We start from the raw sequence: 23,842 nt of genomic DNA on the forward strand, positions 1-23,842 counted from the left end.
CCTCGATGTCAACTGAAATTTCCTTGAAATCGAAAAAACAGCACTTGCAGTATGATGGTTGTAGCTGGACATATGGGCGATGCTACTACCCGTCGCCGTTAGGCGACGGACAGCGCCATGGTGTGCTGTGCCGGACAAGTAGGCGACAAGCTTAACATCTGTATGAGCGCTCAGATATGCGCTGCACTACAGTAAACAAAGCCAAAACACCATCTGCTCGATTAGCCAACACCATCATCAAGATTTGACTTGAATTTTTGTACTCAGTACAAATTACTCACAACAATGGTAACGAAAGAAAATAACCTTTTTGTTCTTCGCAGAAAAACATTCATTATAAATTATGTAAGTACTCAAAACACGAAAGTATAGAAAAGTATTTCCATTGTAAGTATTTTGCCTGCAATATTTCAACGCCAATGCAATATAGCATAAAATGTAACCATATCATAATCTTCAATTTGTTGGGAAACGTCGAAAGGTAATAAATATTTCACTACCGAGACTAAAATTTTGAAATAATATCAAAACTTTCATATTTTTTTATGGCGAACTTCATTTCATTATTGTTCCACTGTTAACCTAGTAAAATTTGAGATATTTCAATGAAATTGTGAAAAATTTAGAATGTTTGTAGTTTATATCCGTTTAATCAATGGAAACGAGTGAAACTTTTTGGGAGAATTTTAGTTGAAAGACCACAAAATACCTATTACATTAAATCTTCTTCTTGGCGGGGTAGTTCGACAAAACATAATCATTTCATTTGATACTTTTCAGAAGTAACATTCCATTTTTCAACTTTTAACTCTACCTCTGTTTGCGAGACACAAAGATAACAATTATTTAAATTTCTATTTTCCATTTTTGCCGATCTAGAATTCCATTGAGCAGTGTAGAACAGTTCTCTGTGAATCAAAGCGGAAATTCCGGCAGCTGTTTCAATTCCAGACATGATACAAACAAAGATATTCACTCACGTTTGCGAAAATGTTATACTTAGAATCAGTGGATTCCTTCTGTATGCATGTTCAAAGGGGTTGATAGAAAATGTGGTAATAATGCCTGGGTTCTGAACTGAAACTGATTCTATGTGTGAACGATGGAATTTCGAAAGGAGCTAATCATCTAAAGAAACAATTCGTTCAGGCCAGTCCCAACTCCCTACTCTCTCGATGTTAGTGCAGAAGTCTTTACTGAAGTTGTTTCTGCATATGCTGTTGGCGATACAACTGCTGCAATAGATTTCTATTTATTGGAACACACTTGCAGACCGGTTTCGGGATGTTTGGCCATTCGACAGAGCAAGGTTAGTGTCTATCATCAACATAAAGTCGAATTTGATTTTCAGTTATCTGAAATCATCGACTAGTGATGGGAATAGTTTATCTTTGTTCAGTTTTCTACTATTTATTCAGTCGCCAGGATCATAACAACAGTTTTTTTTATGTTAGAGTTTTGCCAGGTATATTCTAGAAAAACTGAATCCTGGGACAAACTGAAGAGAATTGAGTTGATTTCAGATATGTCGAAACAAATTAAAATTAATTCGAAAATATTCAATGCGAATTAATGAAAATCAAAGTAGAATCAAGCTCGTGGTCGACGTTGTAATATATATCAAATCATGCTTGTAGTTATTGTTGAGTCTCCAAAAAGTAGGGACAGTCCTTGAACAGTTGGCTAGTATATCGAGGTACCCAGATCCTGGATAACTGCTATTAAAGATTGCCGAAATCCTGGTTTGCATATGAGCGAAGTAAAAAGAATAAAATCATTGGCTCCTTGAGATTTTTTGGAGATGAAATTATGATCAAGAGTTGTGAGATTTAGTTTATTGAACCCTGTGGTAAGCCCCTACATTTTGTTCCTGATCAGACTGATGAATATTCCTATCGAGAAAACGAATGAGAACTATTTTAATAACAAAATCTGGTCCTTTTGCTTCCTAAACATTTTTTCTGGATTAACACTTCTATTTACGGTTTTTGATTTCTTCACACCACTGTACTATTTAATTGATTGTTCAAAATTATTATATTTTCACAGGTACCAAAGGATTTACCTGGATCACAACTTTCTTCTACATTTTCTCCCAATTTTGTTACTGACATAAGTGTTGTAATCAGCTCCATTGGTTCGTTTTTCTTTAGCGTATTCATCTTTGCTACGGTATCATCATCATCATTAATCTATCCTTCAAATTATCGATTAGTTAATTGTCAGGAAAGTTTGTTGTTGAAAAATCATATTTGAAATATACACATATTTTTTATTTGGTTTTGCTCTGATTAGTTATTCGTTGTGGAGCTGTTGGAGCACTGTTGTCCGTAGGTATAACCCCTGGGGTCGAAACGTCGAGAAACATATTATCTAAGGTCGAATTAGCTCGGGACAATAAGCCAAAGTCGATCTGGTGGGGTCGGAACGATTTAAAAGAAGTTAAATTTGAAGAGACATGCAATGCTCCTGATCCGATCCTGCTCAATTTTATTCTGTTAGATTGTTTGTGTGCATATATGCCCGGGAATAAACAATTTTCTATTATACGGGATTATGCGGAAGGGGCATTATATTCATCTCGCGCGCAACATTTTGCTTCATATATTCATGCATATTGTAACGTTGCACATGGGATCACATAATTCTTCAAATGGAAGTTCAACTTATGTATCGGATTCCGTACCTCAGTCGTTCGAGAAGTTGGGGGAATGACTTCAAAGCAGGGTTCGTGATGACTTTAATATATGACAGAACGTTAATAAGAAAGATACATTGATATCCCTGGCATCTGCAGGACTTTTCAAAATTCCTTAGAGTTATTGGTAATACACACGGCGAAAAGGCGTAGAAAATCAATTCAGAATTCGAAATAACAGCGAATGTTCCGTTCATATGAATACAATATCGTTGAAACGAGCGTATAAAATCATTTGAATAAAATTCCACCAAAGCAGTACCATATTCTCATTTGAAAGATTGAAACAACTATTACTAACTACCTACTCACAGATCGGAATATAGATAAAATATCCTTTATAATATCAATAATAATAGTAATAAAACTAATAAAAATATCTTTATTTCCACATTCCAGGTACACTGAAGCATAATAATAATTAGATGAAAAAAAAAGACAACAAACATGTTTAACAGTAAATCTCAAGGGAAGTTAACAAACCTGGTGCTCTTCCACTTTACCCTTGTTGTAGTAAGGCAGTAAGGCTTACATTATTTTTAATTTGCCTAACTGATCTAGGCCTATTCAACCTAAGTCTGTCGATTCCTAACCTAAACCTAAACTGACTGAGATTTTTATGGATAAGATAGAGTATGGAATCCATAATAATCAGTTAAATAACAGTATCTTGTACTGGTACAGATATTTAGATGTGATCTCATTCTATTTCAGTGTTACAGAGGCCAATTAGGCCAATTCATTGAATTTGTCAATTCTTTCTACCCAATAAAAAAATTCAACACTGAAAGAGAGAGGTGAATAATTCGAAGAATTACTTTGACTCAATCATTACGAATATTAACCTGGCATTACACGCATAATGGTCAAAAACACCGCATTTTTCCTTTTATCATTTGAAATTCTTTAAATAGGACATTTTGCGTACAAAGCTCCACCTATTCCTTCTCCATGATATTGACAGTTATTCTTTAGGGTCATTTTTCGCCTCTTCCAAAGCGTTCAGTGTGTACTCGTATCTATTACTGATCGCGATTGTGGTCGAAAGCACCGTTCGCGTGTATTGGTAAGGCGAGGAAATTTGAAATAGTTTTTGTTCAAGTGAGTATTATTGTTGTGTTTTTTGGAGATAATATTAGTTCTTTTGCCGGTTTGATTTTTATTTAATGTAAATAACCTGTTTGTTATTCAATAGGCATCGCATATTCGTGTTTTGGTCACGTGCTCACAATTCAGAGGTAGAAATATTCTGACATGTACAATAAGGCATTCTTGTTTCAGAAAATGAGTTATGAACGAGAACAAGCACATCTACTGGCACTGTATAATGAACTTGAAGATGAGGATGTTTATGGATCTGATGATGGTGAAATCGATGAGGTTGAAATAAATGAGTATGATTCATTATCAGAGCAGTCAAACGAGGAAGAAATTGTGCAAAGTGATGAAGAAGGAGGTAATATTGCGATAAATGAAAGACATGCATACGTCGGAAAAAACAAACGAACTGTGTGGAACAAATTTCCTGTAGAATCGTTCAACAGACGGAAAAAACTAGGACAAACTGTAAATCAGGCTTCAGGGGTAATTGGGCCAGCAAAATTAGCAACGACTGCAATAGAAGCTTGGAAATGTTTTTTTCCAGATGGGGTAATTCAAGAGATTTTTCAATGCACAAACCAGTATATTCGGAACAAAAGACCAAACTTTCAAAGAGAACGTAATGATACAGACGAATGCGAACTGAAGGCCGTGATTGGTTTACTCTGTATAGCGGGTGTGCTGAAATCATCACATTTGTATCTCAGAGATTTATACAATCAAGATAGTACTGGTGTGGAAATGTTTCGTCTGACTATGGGTATAAATCGACTGCAATTTTTACTACGAGCTCTGCGTTTTGTCAATATTGAAGATAGAAAAATAAGAAAACAAAGTGATAAGTTTGCTCACGCGCGAAATCTTTTTGATGGTTTTGTTCAACGATGTTTGTCAAACAATTCTCTAAGTGACTGTGTAACTCTTGATGAAATGCTCGAGTCCTTTCGTGGTAGGTGTCCGTTACGCCAATATATGCCGAAAAAAACAGCGACGTATGGATTAAAACTTTGGGCATTAGTTGACTCAGAATCGTTTTATACATAAAATATGGAACCTTATGTGGGAGTTCAGCCACCCGGTCCATACGAAGTCGACAATTCCGCACATCAAATAGTAAAAAGGCTCATTCGACCTATATCTGGTACAGGCCGAAATGTGACGTGCGACAATTGGTTCTCCTATATACCTGTGGTGATAGATCAAAATGATAAATTGACGTTAGTTGGCACACTGAAAAGAAATAAGAACGAAATTCCACCACTATTCATAGCTAAAATGAACGACCGAAAACGTTATTCGAGCAGATTTGGGTTCACTAAAGAAATGACATTATTGTCATATATGCCTAAAAAGAATAAATACGTATTGTGTTTGTCTACTTATCACCATAAAGATAAAAATTATGCTTCTAGTGGAGAGCTATGTAAACCGCATATTATAACTTATTATAATTCTACAAAAACCGGTGTTGAGGTCGTTGATGAGATGGAAGGTAGTTACTCTGTCTCGTCCAAGTCGTAGATGGCCGCTTACAATATTTTATACACTGCTAAATATTGCTGCAATAAACAGCCAAATTGTGTTTCAGTCAAATACAAACAAAAAATTGACTAGAAAAATGTTTTTGAAAGAACTGGGTTTGACATTATTACACGATTATTTGGTAAAAAGACAAAACATCGTAACTTTACCAAAATCAATAAAGATCCGAATAAATGAAATTTTGGGTCTGTGTGAAACACAACCACCGCTGAAAACATCCGTTTCTGGAAGGTGCTATTTATGTGGTTATAAAAAAAATAGAAAAACATCAACACAATGCAGGAGCTGTCAGAAATCCATTTGCCGAGGAGGAGAAGTGGAAGAGTCTAATGATTAGTTTTTATTTACTTTTTTATAGTTTTCAAGTATATTTTGTTGACATTTGCCATTATATTTCTGAAATGTCTGAAAGTCTATTCATTTTCTGGTTCATGTTATGAATATTCAGATGCGGTCATTTACACCGTGCGCGTATACTTATTGCAAAAGTAGGGACGTGTGTAGCGCCGGGTTAACGATAAACATTATTTTGCGATTTTCCACAAACCATCTTACACGAACATTATTATAAATAGTTCCTCCATACACCCTTATCTACAAAAAGTAGCTGCATTCTATAGTATGCTTCACAGACTAATGAATATTCCTCTGTCTGAAAGTAATTTCTAGAGCTGAGTTTGATCAAACAAATCGCGGTCAACAACGGTTATGAGGTGGTTATTATCGATTCCAATCTCAAAAAAAAAAATTAAAATGCGATAACGTCAGTTATAGGACATTGCCATTTTTGGGTGAATCCCCCAATAATATTGTCCGTTTTTTGAAGAAAGAATACGTAAACGCAGCTTACAGAATGAATAATAGTCTAAGTATGCTTCCATTTATCTAAGGAGAGTCCAGTTGAAAAAATATCCGGAAAAATATTAATTATAAGATTCATGTCAATGAAAAAAATTACCAATTATGTATCAATTATGTAACTGTATCATGTCCAGAAATCAAAATTTCTAATGCTTGAAAAAAATTTTGTTATTTTCAGAAAAATTAGTCAATTGTAAGTGAATTTGTCTGCAAGTTTTTTGCCGAGCTGTACTTGTAGTCTTCTCCTACCAGGATTGGGGCAGACTATTGAAATAATAGCTATTGACTATCTTGTGGACGTGTACAATGACATATACCGAACGGGGCGAATGGAAAACCCACCATTTGTCAAATTAACTGAAAATCTATTCCGTGCGGCAATAAGAGATAGTTCTTGTCTTTGTCTCTTCAATGATTTCGGAAAAGTTTTGTAGAAACTCTTCTGCAGAAAAGCTATCGTAAAAAGTCTTCAACACTACGACCCTCAAAAGAACGATTTCCATAATGGAAATTCATTCAAAATTTAGATTCACAAAAAGATTATTTTCATGAGCAAATAAAGAAACAGTTTTCAATACCTGATCATAATTTGACAATCAAGTTGAATAACTTCGAATAAAATAGCAACTTCGACAAATCTGCAAATAATAATTCCACCTGAGAATGAAGAAAGAAATACTGAAATGCACAAAATCATAACGTCTCAATAGAAATTTATCGTTTTTAGACTCATTTCAGTATGAAATATTGGTTTATTAATTTCAACATAATTAAAATAACTGTAATCAAATCACATTTGTAAAACAGCTTCAACATTTCATTTAGGAAAGATTATTCAAATCTCGCAAATATTTTGTTGTGTGAGAAAATATGTGATTTGTATCTTGAATTCAAATGTATATTCTTCGAAAAGAAAGAGTCTCAATGGAACTATTTTACAAAGATACGTGGATGATTGAACAAAAACAAAGTGAATCTCCATTCATCAAACATTTCTCTCAAACACCAGATATGAAATACTCTTTTCGACGAACATTTCACCAACCAAGTTGTTGTCTTCAGGAGATGAAGTGAATTAGTTCACTGAAGACGCCACCTAAGTTTGTGAAACACCCGTCGAGAATATTATTGCAATTCTGGTGTATGGAAAAAATTCTTGTTTTGGGTTTATTCTATGCCAGAGATTCCACGTTTGTTTGAAGGTGGTAGACAATGTTTTGTAGTGTATTTCATTAGTTCGGACTTTCATTGTCTAATATGATATAAATCCATTTGAAATCCCTGGAAGAATCTAAAAAAACAAAGATTAACTGAAAAATAACAATTATATCTAGCACAAAATTTGAATTTACAATAAAATACAAGCATAAACAAAAAAAAATTAAATATTAACATTAGATGGAAATTGAAACTGAGTATTAACAAGGAATGAAAAATAAAAATTGAAAGATTCCAAGCCAAGTTACTTCATGATGTTTCGATTGTTAGTATCCATAACCATCTTCGAATGATAACTGGACTTATTCCTCCGAGATCTGACTATTTATAGGTCATTCGAGTGCTTTCACCTATCCCCTTTTCTCCCTCTACTTTCCTGACCGTATGGCAGGAGTTGGTCGTGTTTGGTTTGATTGGATATTTCCATTTGTTGCGTATCTCTACGCTAGCTTGGCTAAATGCATTGTTGGACAACATATTTGCGGCTTCTTCAAATTTTCTCCTGAACCAGTGTTCCTACTGGTGGATGATTTCAGCTTGATCCCATGTAATGTTGATGAGCCTAAACATGTTCTGCTATTTCTGATTTGCTGGTTTCTCCTGACTGTGTGTGTTTCTTGTGCTCGATAATTATCGAAAAAAATAAGGAGAATTGGGTCGAAGTATAACATCAGAACTAGTTTCAGATTTGGGAACACTATCCGTAGCAGCCTCACGAAAACCAGGCCACCAAACGCGGACTGCGATTCCAAGAATTGCATTTACCGGATATCCTGCGAGTGCGAAGAATCATACATCGGTGAAACTAAGAGGCCATTGAAAGTTCGCATTGCTGAGCACAAGAATCACACACAGCGAGGAGAAACCAGCAACTCCGAAAAAGCAGAGCATGTTTGGACTCATCAACAAAACATCAAGTGGGCTCAAGCTGAAATCATCCATAAGGAGGAACTGGTTCAGGAGAAAATTCAAAAAAGCCACATATATGTTGTCCAACATCGCTAGCGTAGAGATACGAAACATATGAAAGCCTCTAATCAAGCGAAACATGACCAACTCCTGCAAAACGGTCAGCTCCCGCTGTACCGAATAAAGCGGAGAGAGGAAAGAGGGGATATCACCTGAAGACGATTTTGGACACTAACAATCGAAAAGTCGTGAAGTAACTTGGCTTGGAAACTTTTAATTTTGAATTTTTATTTCTGGTTGATGATTTTTATAAGTTTCATCTCGTGTTAATATTTAAATTTTTTATTTGTTTCTCGTATTTTATCTCATTGTATTTTCAGTTTTTTTGCTTGATATTATTATTATTTTTCAGCTAATCTTTTCAATTTTTCTACAGATTATTTCAGGGATTTCAAACAATGGAACTCCGAACTAATGAAATACACTAGAGATTCACGTTCCACTTTTCACTTTTTCTTTTGAATCATTCGATTGCTCGCTTATAAAATATAATACTTGAAGTATTCAACATCTTGTTAGGAATGATTCTGAAATAAAAAGTTATGAAAAATTTCATGGTGTACAAATGAAAGGGTCAATCTTCTAACACGTTTTGTTTCAAATGCTCCTAAAAATAAAATCCAACTTTCATGGCCTGGGAAACTAGAAAGTCATCGTCTCAGTTTCTAATCACTTTTCAATTCAATAAAGAAGAATCACAATCAGTATTATTGCTGCAATACAGTCAGAATGAATGAACATACTTTTTTAAAGACATGATTCGTTTCTTTATGAAATGAGAAAGTTTCACTTCATTGATGTGGTTCATTTGTGATGCCCTGTTTGGAACCTTTGTTGTAGTACTGAATATTAATGAACTTCCATTCCAATACCTAACCTTTATTATTAACACCTCGATACGTGTCTTCAAATGATCATCTTCAAGAGAAAGATCAAACTGGAAAATGATCACTTGGCGATTGAAACACTAGTCGAGGTGTCAAATACAACGGTGTGATTCGAGAAACGATATAATGAATGTAACAACTAAAACCTCAGTGAATGCTTTTTAAATTTTCAGGGCTGTAAAATCTCCAATTCAGTAATAAATTTTTTGAATTGTCTGGAATCTTTGATGTTATTCACTTTTACACCTGAGCGCAAATAAATTCCAACAGGTTGAATATGATTGGTTTTCGAATCATTTCATATAATATGTCAGAGGTTTTAGATATATTCAGTGAAATCTGAGTACGAAATTCAAATCACCGTTTTCTGTTACCAAGTGACTGAAAATCCCGACCAATCGACGCATATCCAGAAGTTCTCCACATACACATATATTTAATCATTGAAGTGGTGCATTAATTTTTTTGTAAGTAGTTAGTTTTTCGTAAGTGGTAAGTGAGTTCAAATAATTTATTTCGTGAGAATTTTTATGAAATGTCAATATAATGAATGTAACAACTAAAACCTCAGTAAATGCCTTTCAAATTTTCAGGGCTGGAAAATCTCCAATTCAGTAATAAATCTTTCGAATTGTCTGGATTCTTTGATGTTATTTACTCTCACACCTGAGCGCAAATAAATTCCAACAGGTGTATTCACTTCATGAAGTTACCACCACAGTTATCATCTGATTCAGATTGGAATATTCATGGGTTCATAAGCAATGTGTATTCGAGAGTTATTTTCGGACGATATAGACCTGAAAAATGAAAATTTGTTATATTTATGAATTTCATGTTATTTTTGATTTGCTATTTGCAATAATATCGGAGATAGAACAAAATAAATCATAGTGTTTCAATTATTTTTTTCCAAAAACGAGTTTGAAGTGTTATTCTGGCCAGCCAGATCGATGCAAAGTCAGACAAATATTGAATGTGATTGGTTTCCGATTGATTTCATATAATATGTCAGAAGTTTGAGATATATTCAGTGAAATCTGAATTTGAAATTCAAATCACTGTTTTCTGATACCAACTGACTGAAAATCCCGACTAATCGACGCATATCCATAAGTTCTCCAAATTTTAATCATTTAAAGTGGTGCGTTGATTTTTCTGTAGGTTGTTAGTTTTTCGCAAGTGGTAAGTTCAAATAATTCATTTCGTTAGACTTTTTATGAGATGCCAACTTTGGCCTTAAGACTTGTAATATTCGAAAAATTGGACGATACTAACTAAAATCTAGCTAGTGTAATACAGAATTTGAAAAAATGTCTTCGAGACAGATTGTTGTGTTTCATATTGTCTCTTCTCTGTCGTTTGTGACCCCAAAAAGACTCTCGCTAGGTTGTTTATTCACCCCTCATCAGTACCTACACGTGAAACATTTTCAGCAGCGCGATACAATACTTAGTTTGGTATCATGATTTTCACATTCCAAGTAGGAATGATTGGATCATCCGAGAAAAAGGAATGCTGAGAACAGATAGCTGTCGGTTCATAGATGGATTGAAATACCTTCAGATTCTGGTGCAGATGTCTACAGTAGCAGACCTAGAACAGAAATATCACCCCTTCCGGTGTTCAATTCGTCCAGATTTCAATCGGAGATATATGAGAAAAGATAAGCACACATAAATCCATAACAATAGTCAGAAGCCAAGCGGCTTCTGAAGCAATTTGCACTCACCGAGCAACGTCCTAATTGGTAGTGAATTGCCGAAAATAAATGTTTCCAAAAGGGAGACTCAAAAAGTTTGGTCTGGATTTCTGGCATGTAAGATCTTGGCATGTGAGATAGTGAAGCTTGTGAATCCTCGGCAAAAGAGGGGGCTGCAATCGGCTTTATTGAACACCAACCTGTCTTAGGCTTTGAGCTTTATCAAAACATATACTTCAGAATATTATTTGTGATTCTGGCAAAATCTACCAAGATGGAAACACTTCAATGAAGCTCATAACTGGTAGATCGTTCTCTAATGGACTTGAATTACCAAACGTTTCATCTGCTACTGCGGTAGACATCATCAGTGGTATCAGCGTTAGTCGCGAGGACGAAAGCTACATTTCGAAATCTCAGCAACGACTGATCCATGAGCTACGTGTTGGCTAGTATTAATAATTTCAGGGGGTGGTAGGGATGAAGATGGGAGATGGTGCTGATGATGATGGTGATACACTACTGATGAGATATTGACATCCCAACAGCAACATACCTTAAAAAAAACCAAACGGAACGACCAAGCGGAAGTGCGGACCAATCAGTGGTGAGCATTTGCAGGGGCACACAGTCATCGCCGCCACCACCATCTCCATCTATATTCCTCCTACCATCCTCTGAAATCATAAGTACGAGTGAACATATAGCTTGTTAGTCAATCGTTGCTGAGCTTTTGAGGTGGAGAGTTTCGTCTTCAAATTCGACGCACATACCACTGATGAAGTCTGCCGCAGTGTAGGCTTAACTTTTGGTACTTCAGGTTCCTTTTCACCACGCCTGGCAAGCAAGATTTTATCCTCTTCAACTGAACTTCTCTGGCCCAAGATTTTATTAATAGATCACAAATATTCATATCATGAGAGAAAAAATAAGATGAAGCAAAGTCAAGTAACTTGAACTGTTTTCTATACAGTAATGTGAATATTAATTGAATTTTATACAGTCTCGTTATGCTCTTCACTTAACAGCACTCAAGAGTAATTGTGTTTCTGCAAGTACATTAATTCTATGCAGTATGGTAGTTGTAGGTGGTTTTATGAAATAATGAAATCAATAGAAGATTTATATGCATATTGCCTTCGTGGAGATAACATGAGTTCTACACGATGCACAAAAAAATATATTGTACTCAATACAGGGTTCGTGATTATGTAAATATATCGTTCACCAAAGAGCCGAAATTGAAATTCTTTAAACAGATTTTGAAGATAGTTTATCCACGAGAAAATCATCTATGACAAAAAATTCGATAGATTGACTTTTGTCCCTGATCACGGAAAAAGAATATTACATGTTTCTCATACAATAATTTCCCATCTGACATTAATTCATGAACAAATATAATGAATGCTTGAATTGAAAGGGTACATTTTTAGGAGATATTGATTTTTTGAAATGGAAGTAACTGTCAGAAACAAACTGGAAGAGAAAGACAAATAATTTCGAAATGAATACTTTTATATGAACTTTGAGTTATACGAAAAACATTTTTCTCTAATCCGTTTGTCTTCCAACATTCGTAATGGGATCGAATCAGATATCATTCACAGGATTCCTACACAATGTAATCGTTGAATGGAGTAGAAGGCCTAAAACGTTCACATAATGAATGCTATTTTGAATATATCTATGTGAAATTCAGGAAAGAGGTTAGTTGATAGTCGGTCGCGTCCAATGTGAGTAGGTCTATTCGACCCGACACTGCAACACGAAGGAGTTCATTGTGACTTACACATATGTGATATGCTATTCATTTTCTGAATGAAGACGGCAAGTTCTGACTTCCAACTCTCTGCTAATGATAATTCAAATGGATATAAATCAATGAAATATGTTTAAAGGGGCAGAAGGTTGAAAACATACGTATTTTAATTTCAAAATATGGAGAAGAGACCGATTTCCTGTAACATGGAAAAATGGTTTTAGGTAAACTTCACGAGAACTGAAATGTTGCAGAACTCGACTTCAATTGAATGACAGGCAGACTCAGGAGATGAAAATCATCACTTATAATATTTCAGAGAGTCGAATATGCCCCGGTGAAAAATAATTTCCAGAAATTGTAGAAAAATTGAATTTTGAATTCATGTTGGACGAATAAAATGAATGATTTAAAAATCCACAAAATGTTTGTCATTGTATTTTGATTACTAAAACGTTTTATACTTAAGAAATTATTCTGTGAGATATTTCATTCATTTCGTGAATTTTTTATGTATTCGTCTTGATTTCACGTAGATATGGAGTTTATTTATGATTTGAAGTACTTTACATGAAAATATTTGTTTTTTTCTTTAGTCAGTGTTCTAACTTGATCAGTTCAATAGTAACAATGAGTTTTTTCACTGATGCGGAGAAATACTCATTCCATAATATGAAGTATTGTAATGGTGGCCACATTGCGGAGGCGGAGGAGAAGACGAAAATGCAGAAGTGGAGCCTCTGCATAAATGAGTGTTAACAGTGGCGAAAGCGGTGGTGGATACAATGAAAAAGTTTATTATTACCCCTTCATTGAATAAAAAACTACATGTTGGTCACCTAAATCGATAAGAGGTAAATGATGTTTCTCAATTTCTACTTTTCATCTATAGAACAATGCGATTTTTGAATGGTTCCCTATAAATTTGTAGGGATCTGTGACTGAATATTTTCGGAAAATAACCATAACAATAACTTATGTTACCCAAAATGCTAAAGTTCTTTCATTAGTCATGTAGACTATGTCGTTCATTTGGAAAACTCAGTACGAGTGAGTTCAAAATGGTTTCAAAGTATCAGTTCTCAACTAGAGCTCAGTACAAATTGAACGAATTCGACTTCAGCGGGTCAGAACAATTGTTGCAGTTTGCAACGGTATTTGTTAATAACATATAACTATCACTTCGGAATTTGCAAGATTGATGGAAAATTTAAATAGCTTTTTCTTTTTTTAAAAGTACTGTCTTGTCTTCCCGTCTTTAATGGGTGACAAATGTTTCTACTAGCTAAAAATGTTTTTTTTCAGGTTTTCTGACGAATTTTTGAGATAGCTATATTGTCCTAGTCATCACTAATGTTACTAGTGAGTAACAAACACTTCGAAATTAGTCTGTGCTGATCTGTCATAAAAAGTCTTCATTATTCAAAGTAGTACTAGATTCATCAATTTGATGTATAACGAAAAGTAAGTATCCTGATAGTCCTGAGTGAATATCTGAAATATTTTGTTTCAGTCGATCTTAATGACGGCTTCAGTATTGAAACTAAGCATAAAAATAAACAAAATGTTACAACCTCTAACTTCAATAATGTTGCAAGCCTGCCACTCTAAATAATAAAAGGATGTATTCAAGATAGTTATAGGTTAATGACAATATGAGATGAAACAAATTTGAAATAACAAATTTGAATTTATATTTCGATATAACTACATCGGGGATGATGAACTTTCTGCTTGCTCTGAACAGACGATGAAATTGAGTTTTTATTACAGAAAATTTGATGAACTTGTGATCCAACATTAGGCAGCGCTGTGTCGAAAAGTCAGGTATCAAAAGTGGTACTGGAGTGACCTACTGAACAGTCCTTGAAAAAAGCCTGAGAGTGAAGCGATGACGTGAATCCCTACGGAGATGCCATCTATGGGATCGACAGAAGACTCAATCCTCGAATATCAAAGATTAACGATGCTCCTCAACTTGATCAGTTGCAAGCCGAGCTCCAACATCGGTCACCAAAAATCATTCGTCCTCTGCCTTTCACTGCAAGGCAGCTAATAGGTGGACTTACGATCCATCACCAATATAGGTACTGCTTCACTGACGACAGCACCCTTGTCTCGTCATTCCATTTGGATTTCAGGACATCGGTTGCGGATGCACACCTTCATCGGCAGCAGGAGGTTGCATATGTCAATGAGGATCTAGAGCTGATTTTGAAATGAAGGAAGAGTATCCAGAATAATTTCAAAGCCACGAAGACCCAGGTTTCTACTTGTATGAATAAAGGATTCCTCACATATAGAATGAATAAATGTTATCTAATGTTCCTTCTGAATTCTGCGTTTTTTCAACTTCTAGCAACAAATTATCCTCTTCGTTGGACTCTAATTCTGATAGCCAATTATCCCTCACCTCATTATTCGTTACCATTCTTTCGTCACTTGAATGATCTACCACCATCGAGATCACCGCCATGTTTACAACATAAATGATTGTTTCTTTTTCATATTCTAATAAACTGGTACTTGCCATAGTAGAAATACTTTCACCTATTGACATTGGATGCAACTCAATATTGTTTTTTGATTCTGTTTGAACATCAACGACATAAATATTCCTATCATTGCACAGTATATTTTCGTAACACATTTTCAGTCTTCGTCTAAACGAACCACTTTTCTTAATTGTTTTCCAATGAACAATATTACACGATATAAAATTGACATATTATATTTTCATTACATGGCATCTGAAATGAACGTCAGCTGGTTGTTCTCAAATGCTGCATTTTATTCTTGGCGGCAGTAAATATATATTCGCGAAAGCAATTTGATTTTAAAACAGTTATATTAGTGTTTTGGAATTGTAGTAAATATACCATACTATAAAATAGTTAGGAAATTATCATTTGAGTAACAATATGGTAATGAAAATAAAATATTATTTGAAAGCATTGTAATAAAATAACTTCTATAAATTTACAAGAAACAGTTATAAAATAAGCTTGAAATAGTTTTATAGCTATCATAAAAATCTCGCAGAAAAGTGCTACAAAACAATTTACTTATAGGAAAATAAGTTTTATAACTCAGTTGTAAAAACGTTACTGTGATAATTTCGTGACTATTTTATAAAGGTTTTTTGATTTCATTTCATAAACATTTCTATGACAAATTTATAAAACACTTTTATTGCCTTCAACTGTTTTGTGTTCACGGCTCGTCTAATATAATCAAATACCATTTTGGAAGTAATTATAAAATACCAATAAAATAAAACTGTTGCAGAACCATGAAATTATAAAACAACTTTGCTGGTTGGGCCAGTCATCAGTTTTCTCCAAAAAGATGAATGTCTCCGAATCGGATATAATGATACCAGGACAGACAATTCCGCGTTTTGCTTCTATAGTTTGTTGGGGGTTAAAATAGATACCAATATGTCTTGTTACAATCATGTCGCTGTACACACCTCAACAACTGTTGATGCTTTATACAGTTCATATCAGCCTTCTTTGAAGTATTGTTCTCATGTATGTAGCTTCTCACTTGAGCATACCTGGAGCTGCTGAATTCCATCAATTCGCCTGATTGGAGACACGAACATCACTTGCAAGTTTGATAGTCTGGACCATCGAAGAAAGGTTGGAGATTTGTCTCTCTTCTATAGATACTTTCACGGGAAGTGTTCAAGTGATAAGGCACATTTGATTATCATCGTTCAGAGGTTCAACTCAGTACACCTCGAACTTCACTGTTCAAGAACTCTTTCATTTGGATAATTGAGTTAATTTGAAATAAATTCCTCAAGAACATTTTTGCAAATGAATTTAATCTCCAGTGATTCGAATCCAACGTGAACCACTACTTTCGCACAGGCACCGCTCTTAGAGCGCCTAAAGGACTTTTCTGTAGTTCTTGTGTTTCGTTCTTAAGAAAAAAGTACCAGACAGTGCAGTCTCGGCCAACCAGATTGCTTTGAGGAGCCTAGTTTAGTGAACAACAGTATCCTGATTTCCTGTTAAAGTTGCGGATTTCGCTAATTTCTCATCATTTTTCCGTCTGAATGATGAAGACATTTTTGTATGCGGAATTCTCAGCAGTGAATCATTCAAAACATTTCAAGAGCATCAATATCCATAAAGCAAAATTCACCTCAATCAATATGGCTTCAAATCGGAACTGACTCTTTCATGTTCACCCAAAACTGTGATTCAAAACCTACTGTAATATCAGGAAAATCATTCTGAAATCTTCTGAGCTATTTACACTATTCTGTTGAATTGGTAGATATAATTGATAATCGTGATAGAGAGATTTCAGGAACCTTTATTGTATTCCTAATGGATTTTTTTTTATCAATCTTATGAATAACGATGTATTTGAGATGTCTCTCACATTCACTGTTCATTCATTCATTTTCAAAAATCATCACGTCATATTCAATTTTTTTCAGTGTTTCATACAATAGAGATAGGAACTTTCAGCGTGCAACATTCTGAAATTCAATGCTAACACATTCAAACTACTATAATAAACACTAACATAAACACTAGTAAACACATGAAGGGCTTATTGTTTTTCGGAAAATATTTTAATTTCCAAATCCCCATTATCAAAGTGAATCGAATAGGTTCTCAATAAAGTCATCTTCATTTCTTCTTGTATATTCAATTGTTTGCATGCATGAGGATGGAAATTCCGTTGTATTTGTTAAATTCAATACTGTCTTCAATATCTATCGCATATCTGTCTTCGAGATTACATTCGGCACAAAGTAATTAGATTCTATAAAGTCAAATGTTTCAAAGGAAGTCAATAACAATGTTTGGTAGTAGCAGGAAGGAAAACGAAAAGTAATTTCATATTTCAGGTTAGCGGACTCTCTGTTTCTTATGAGCCTTTGGTTGTAACAAAATTGAATTCGGGTCCCCATCCATTTCAAAATGGAACGGTATTTTCTCGTTTTTCTTTGTGATTGTAGCAGAAGGAAGAAAATGGTGTGTTCAATTATGTTGGGTTTTTTGAATATTCAATTGCTGTGAACGCTCAATATCACGCTGAACTAGAAAATTTTAGCAATTTCGATACGAGGAAAATAATTCGTACAAAATATTTGTATTCATTTTAACAAATTCACATTACTTGGGAAAATTCAAGAGTGGAAATTAAATTTGAAGTAAACATTTTTGGAGTGATTATATCTGTCTTGTGTTAGAATTAGTTGAAAATAATTAAAATATTACTGTTTTTATACAAATGGTTCTTTTTTATTTCATAGTTGAAGATATCAATCAGTGTCACGTCAAAAGTATATAATCGTTTATGTTTGTGCTTGCCTACTGAGAGGGTTACTGTGGTTTATTCATCCATATCCCATCGCGGACTTTTTTGTATACCTTTTCAAGGTGAACAATACTGTAGAGTGTAGTACATCATTTTGATCTATTTCGTGAGGTTCAGCCCGCATTTGCAATGTAAGCGCAAAAAATATGTTTATTCACGACATCACATTACAAACTTGTGTTTCTCTACTGTATAGGCATGTTGTATACATACAAACCTTTCTCTTGAATCTATCTGTCTACTTCAAAAACTCGGGTCAGAATCCGTAGGATAGTTTTGAAGATCTAAGCATATATATAGAGACAGACAGCGAGAAGCGAATTTGTTGTATATCTACTATGTAGTGATTGTGAAAAATGAAACACCTAGAAATGTTACAGGAACTGTAGACACCATTTCATTTCCCTACAGGAACTTTCACATCGACTGATCAACAGAAATAGTTCCAAGTCACTATCACTTTCTTTCCTTAATAATGTTATATTTTGATGTGAAATATAATTGCTGGGAGGAATGAATTATACATGTTCGGACTAAGATGCCCAATGTTTCATTGCACTCCTTCATATTTTTGTAATCGACGATACAGAGTTCCTTCCATTTTGTTTTTGTATTCTCAACAGTGTTGTCATTGAGTGAGTTGATGGCTAACCGTTTTACTTTTCAAAATACTTTAACGCTACGCAAATTTTCAATTCCAGAGATTTGCAAATTATTCTCTCTGGATGAATGTTTCCTACAAATGTCTATATTGGCTGACTCGTGATTGGAATTGTACAATACAAGTGAGACCATGTCCATCCTCAGCTCGTACTCCTTTCTAAAAGACTTCTGAGATTTCTCCCAAAGGAGAGATCTAGCTATCAGTTGAAACGGTTTTTCACCGCTGTTTTTTAAATAATTAATGCACTCATTGATTGAAACTAATGAACTTTTTTCATTTCTGATTCTGAATGATCTTAAATCTCTGTATGACAATATTTCGGATTATTTGCTGTTATAATGTTATAATTTATAGTTAGTTTTGCAATTTTGGTGAATGTTGAATTTCACAAGGTGGGAAACCCCTAAATTCAGTTCATCATCACTGAAGTTTCTCCATCCACTATAACATAATGGTGTATATGTTTTTCATAAAAAAAAAACGTTATTAATGTCGTTGAGTTCCACTCTGTCAATGAATGAAAAAAAATTAGGATTCATGAAATCTGCTTTAAGTGAGTAGGTGATGTGAGTTACTGCGATGTCAATTTTTCTTGATATGAAAGGGATGAAATCATCTTCTTTCTTCAGCTTGAGCATGTTTCCAAAATATTTATGAGGATTTTTCTAGAAAACAACTAATTTTTGGTTGAAAACAGTTTTGAACGATTTGCAGGTTTTCCACCTATATTTTTTTCAATTGATTCGTTGATTTTCACGCCTGAGCTCACTTGTCTGCTGATAAAAGTCATTGAAATTTCCATGACTCTCAGACTTGATGATGAACTATTTTCAATTTCAGTTTACTGTTCTATCGGTGAATCTTGAATTTTGTTAGGTGGGAAGTCTCTTCATTCAGTTCATTATCATTTAAAGTATACTACTCATCAATCTTAATATATAAGAGAATGAATTGTATATAATAGGGGGGAGGCAACCTGCCGCTCGCGAACCACATGCGGTTCTTTGAAGGATTATTTGTGGCTCTCGACAAATTGACCTAGTTTTTTTTTCATTTTTGTGCCATTATAGTTCTGAAAAGTGTTATCGTTTCGTATGTGTTTCAGAATGTCTTTTGAATTACTGACAACAGATGTGGGAAACTGAGTGCAACATTGTAAAAAATGTCATTAACGTCCAAGTTGAGAATGATATGACTCATCGGAAAGTGTGCGAACGAACATTAAAAGTGTGGAGAATTATAATCAATAATGGAGATACAAAAATATCAAGCGGAAAAATTAAAATATAAGTATACGTCGATTACTGAATTTTGGGTATTCGTATCGGAATCGAACTATTCTCTATTAAAAAGAGCTGCTTGTCGAATTCAATATTCAGAACAACGTATTCCTGTAGATCATTTTATTCCACATCAAAAGTCGTGAAATTCAAACACCTATCAGTATCAACTAACCAGATTTCTTTTCAATTTTTTGCATACCTTCTGAATACGTATTTAATTGCGGCTCGGAAAACTTTTCAAATTTTGGAAAATGGCTCGGACTATCAAGAAGCTTTGCCATACCTGATATAGGAGAAAATATCATTAATATTGATAATTTTTCCTGTCAAAAACCAAAAACAGGATTTTGAACTGACAAAAAATTCAATTGAAAATTCAAGTGGACCATGTGTAATATTCAGATCCCAATTCTTGATTTGATTTTATACCATCTGACTCGTGTTTCTGATATCCACATATAATAGGTTGGACCACCGTTACGTCCTCAGTTTGTATTTGTTAATAGACTTATGAGGTTTTTCCTAGGAAACAATTGATTGCCAGTTGAAACAAACGGTTTGAAATATTGCAGGTTATCACCTTTTTTATTCCTTGAATCTTAACACTTAGCTGACTCCTGATGAAACTATTGAAAACTCCCATGACTATTTCAATTTGATGAAGAATATTTCTAGAAAAGCAATATTCTGACATATTTGTTGATATTTTCTTCATTTGTTTTTGGCGAACCTTAAATTTCACATTTCATCATTACTGAAGGCGCACCCGTACGTATCCACCAAAATATATGATACTCTGCTATGTTTTCTAGAAGTAAAATATCAATAAGATCAATTTTCATTATCTGTAAATTAGTGAAAATCACCTGATGACATCATTTTTCATCGAAATCGAAATTGAGATTCACATATTGTTCTTCTAAATTAACTTACAGAAGCAAATAAATTTTCAACACTGTTGGATTTTGGTGAAAAATTATGTTCAACACTTACTAGTAGTTCTGACAAAAAACAGATTGTAACATCAATTCACGTCATCCCTGATAAACAATCCAAAAATCAATTCCCTAGTTCATTTCACATCCCACATCCAATTAACGTAACACCCACCACCGCGAATTTCACGAAAACAATACGTCTGGTTCACAGATTTTGTGCAACAATACACACACCAATCTAGCAGGCGTGGAGGCGCGAAACAACTGACTCCCGAAAGCTCGCAGCATTAAGCTTAAAGCTCTGCGACGTCAGCGCCGTCGCGTTCGTTCCGTCATATATCAGGAGTGAAAAGTTTTTGCAGTCCAGTCAACAATTTGGAATGTCAAAGTGTTTGAAAAATTCCTATACTGCTGCTCGGACCCGATGTACTTAAAAGGGATTTATAGAGGGTCGCGTTCCAGGGGTTATTGATTAAAGGAATTTCCGAAGGGTTGAACAGCTGCGGAGATTATTGCCGTGACATTGGAAAGACTTTTGTCAAATCAGTTGATTTGGGTTTGGTGCTTTTTTTTGGTTATTTCCATCATATATATACCGTTGACGAAAAAAATGTCACTTCATGGAAATGTCACCGATGGAAAATATCGAAACCGCAAAACTATGAATTATGACAGTCATTATTCTAGGTGCGATCACATTCTGGTAATTTTTTTTGAACAATATAAAACACTCGATACCATCAGAGAAAAAGTGTTCTATCACGATCCCTTCGTACCAGTATATTCAAAATTTCGTTTGGAATGTGAGGAATTTTTCTTGATTTCGAGAGCTTTTCATATTTGCTAAAATTATTTTCAACAGATTTTGCAAATCTACGGAACGTGAGATATTCTTGTGGGAATTGTGTGTCTGGTTTGAAGTATGCCACCCATATTTGAAATGACGCAACTGAGAAACATGGAGAGTCTAGAGCTGTTGCGCTCGACGTTTCTGAGGCCTCTGACCGCGTGTGGCATGAGGGTTTGCTGGCCAAACTTAAATGTTATGGCTTGTCGAATAATTTTTGTCTATGGCTCCTCAGCTTCCTGCAAGTGGCCGTCGATGGAAATCTTTCGAATACTTTCATCATCATCAACGCTGATGTTCTCCAGGGATCTAAATTGTCTTCAATCTTTTTTCATTAAAACTCATCAATATAGTTTGCATGTCGCGGTTTTTGTAAAACCCTTTATAGCGAACATCATACAATAAAATCTAATAATTCGTTTCGATATGGATTTTCATCAAGTATCGGCTAGTTCTATTCAATTTTTTTTTCATTGTCCATTCATGACTTGTGGGGAGGAAAAACAAAAATCCAATATATTGCTTTGTTGACGACAGCGCCCTTTGCTCGTCATTTCATTTAGATTCCAGCACATCGGCTGCAGAGGCACATCTTATCCAGCAACAGGAGGTTGCATATGAGGATCAAGAAGTGATTTTGAATTGGTGTGAAAGTAACTAGGTTCGGTTCAATGCAATGGTTTTCTCCAAAAAGATAAATGGTTTCTAACCGGATATAATAATGTCAGTGTCAGGAACAATTTCGCTTTTTTCGATAAGTTCATTGGGGATTGAAATGGACTCCAATAGTTCTTGGCACAATCATGTCGCTGGAATTGCAAAGACTGCTTCTCAAAAGATTGAAACGCTGTTCCGAACCAGAAAACTGTGCACACCTCAGCAACTTTTGATGCTTGTTTGCAGACCTTGTTTGCAGTATTATTCTCATGTATGGATCTCCGCCTCTAAGCCTACCCTGAAGCTGCTGGATTATATTCAGAAAAGGACCATACGCCTGATTGGAGACGCTAACATCACTTGCAATTTTGATAGTCTGAAACATCGAAAGAGAGTTGGAGATTTCTCTGTACTTATAGATACTTTCACGGAAAGTGTCCAAGTAACTTGGCACATTTGATTTCACCAATTGCGGTATATTTCGAATGATGTTCCTGAACACACCTGGACATTTTTTGATGCTTTACACAGCTGAGATCAGATCTTCTTTAGAGTATTGTTCTCATGTATGAAGTTTGTCCCTGAGCATAATTTGAAGCTTCTGGATTTCATCCAGAAGAATGCCTTTTGCACGACTGGATGACACGAACATCACTTGCAACTTTAATAGTCTAGAACTTCTGAGAAAAGTTGGAGAGATTTTGTTTTATTGATACTCTGACGGAAAGAGATCAAGTGACACATTGATTCCACCAAGAGCGATACATATCAGAAATACGCGACGGACTGTGGTTGCTCATCATTTTAAAGTTCAACTCAGTACACCTCGAACTCCACTGTTTAAGAACTCTTTCATCCGGAAAACTGCGTTCATGTGGAATGAACTTCCTGAGAACGTTCTTTCAAATGGATTTAATCTTCAGCGATTCAGATGCAATGTGAATCGGTACTTTCGCAAAGATACCACTTATAGAGTGACTCGAGGATTTTTCTGTAGTGCTTGTGCTTGACAAAATGGTATTATCTGAATTCTCCTGCAGCTTAGAAAACGGTGCCAGGGCTTTACTAGGTACCTGAGTTTCATAGGTTTTCTAGTTTGAGTTGTTTCGTTACATCCACTGAGAATGTAATTTCCGATGACTTGTTTCTCATCTGATAAAAATAGTATCAGCTATTATCGATTTGTGATAGCTGAACATACTGCTACATCTGCAGACTCATGCATGCGTGGAAAGACTAATATAAACTTTAATATTTTTCCTTTACTTTTGATATATGGTGAACATTTTTTCAACTCAGTTCGAAGCTACTCTCTCCACAAACCTGGTATTTGAAAAAATTATTGCGTGAAATTTTTGTGAATAATG

Source organism: Leptinotarsa decemlineata, unplaced genomic scaffold (genome assembly GCF_025532065.1).
Source record: "Leptinotarsa decemlineata unplaced genomic scaffold, Ldec_3_MD MMD2_tig00026363_RagTag_RagTag, whole genome shotgun sequence".
NCBI classification, from domain to species: domain Eukaryota; kingdom Metazoa; phylum Arthropoda; class Insecta; order Coleoptera; family Chrysomelidae; genus Leptinotarsa; species Leptinotarsa decemlineata.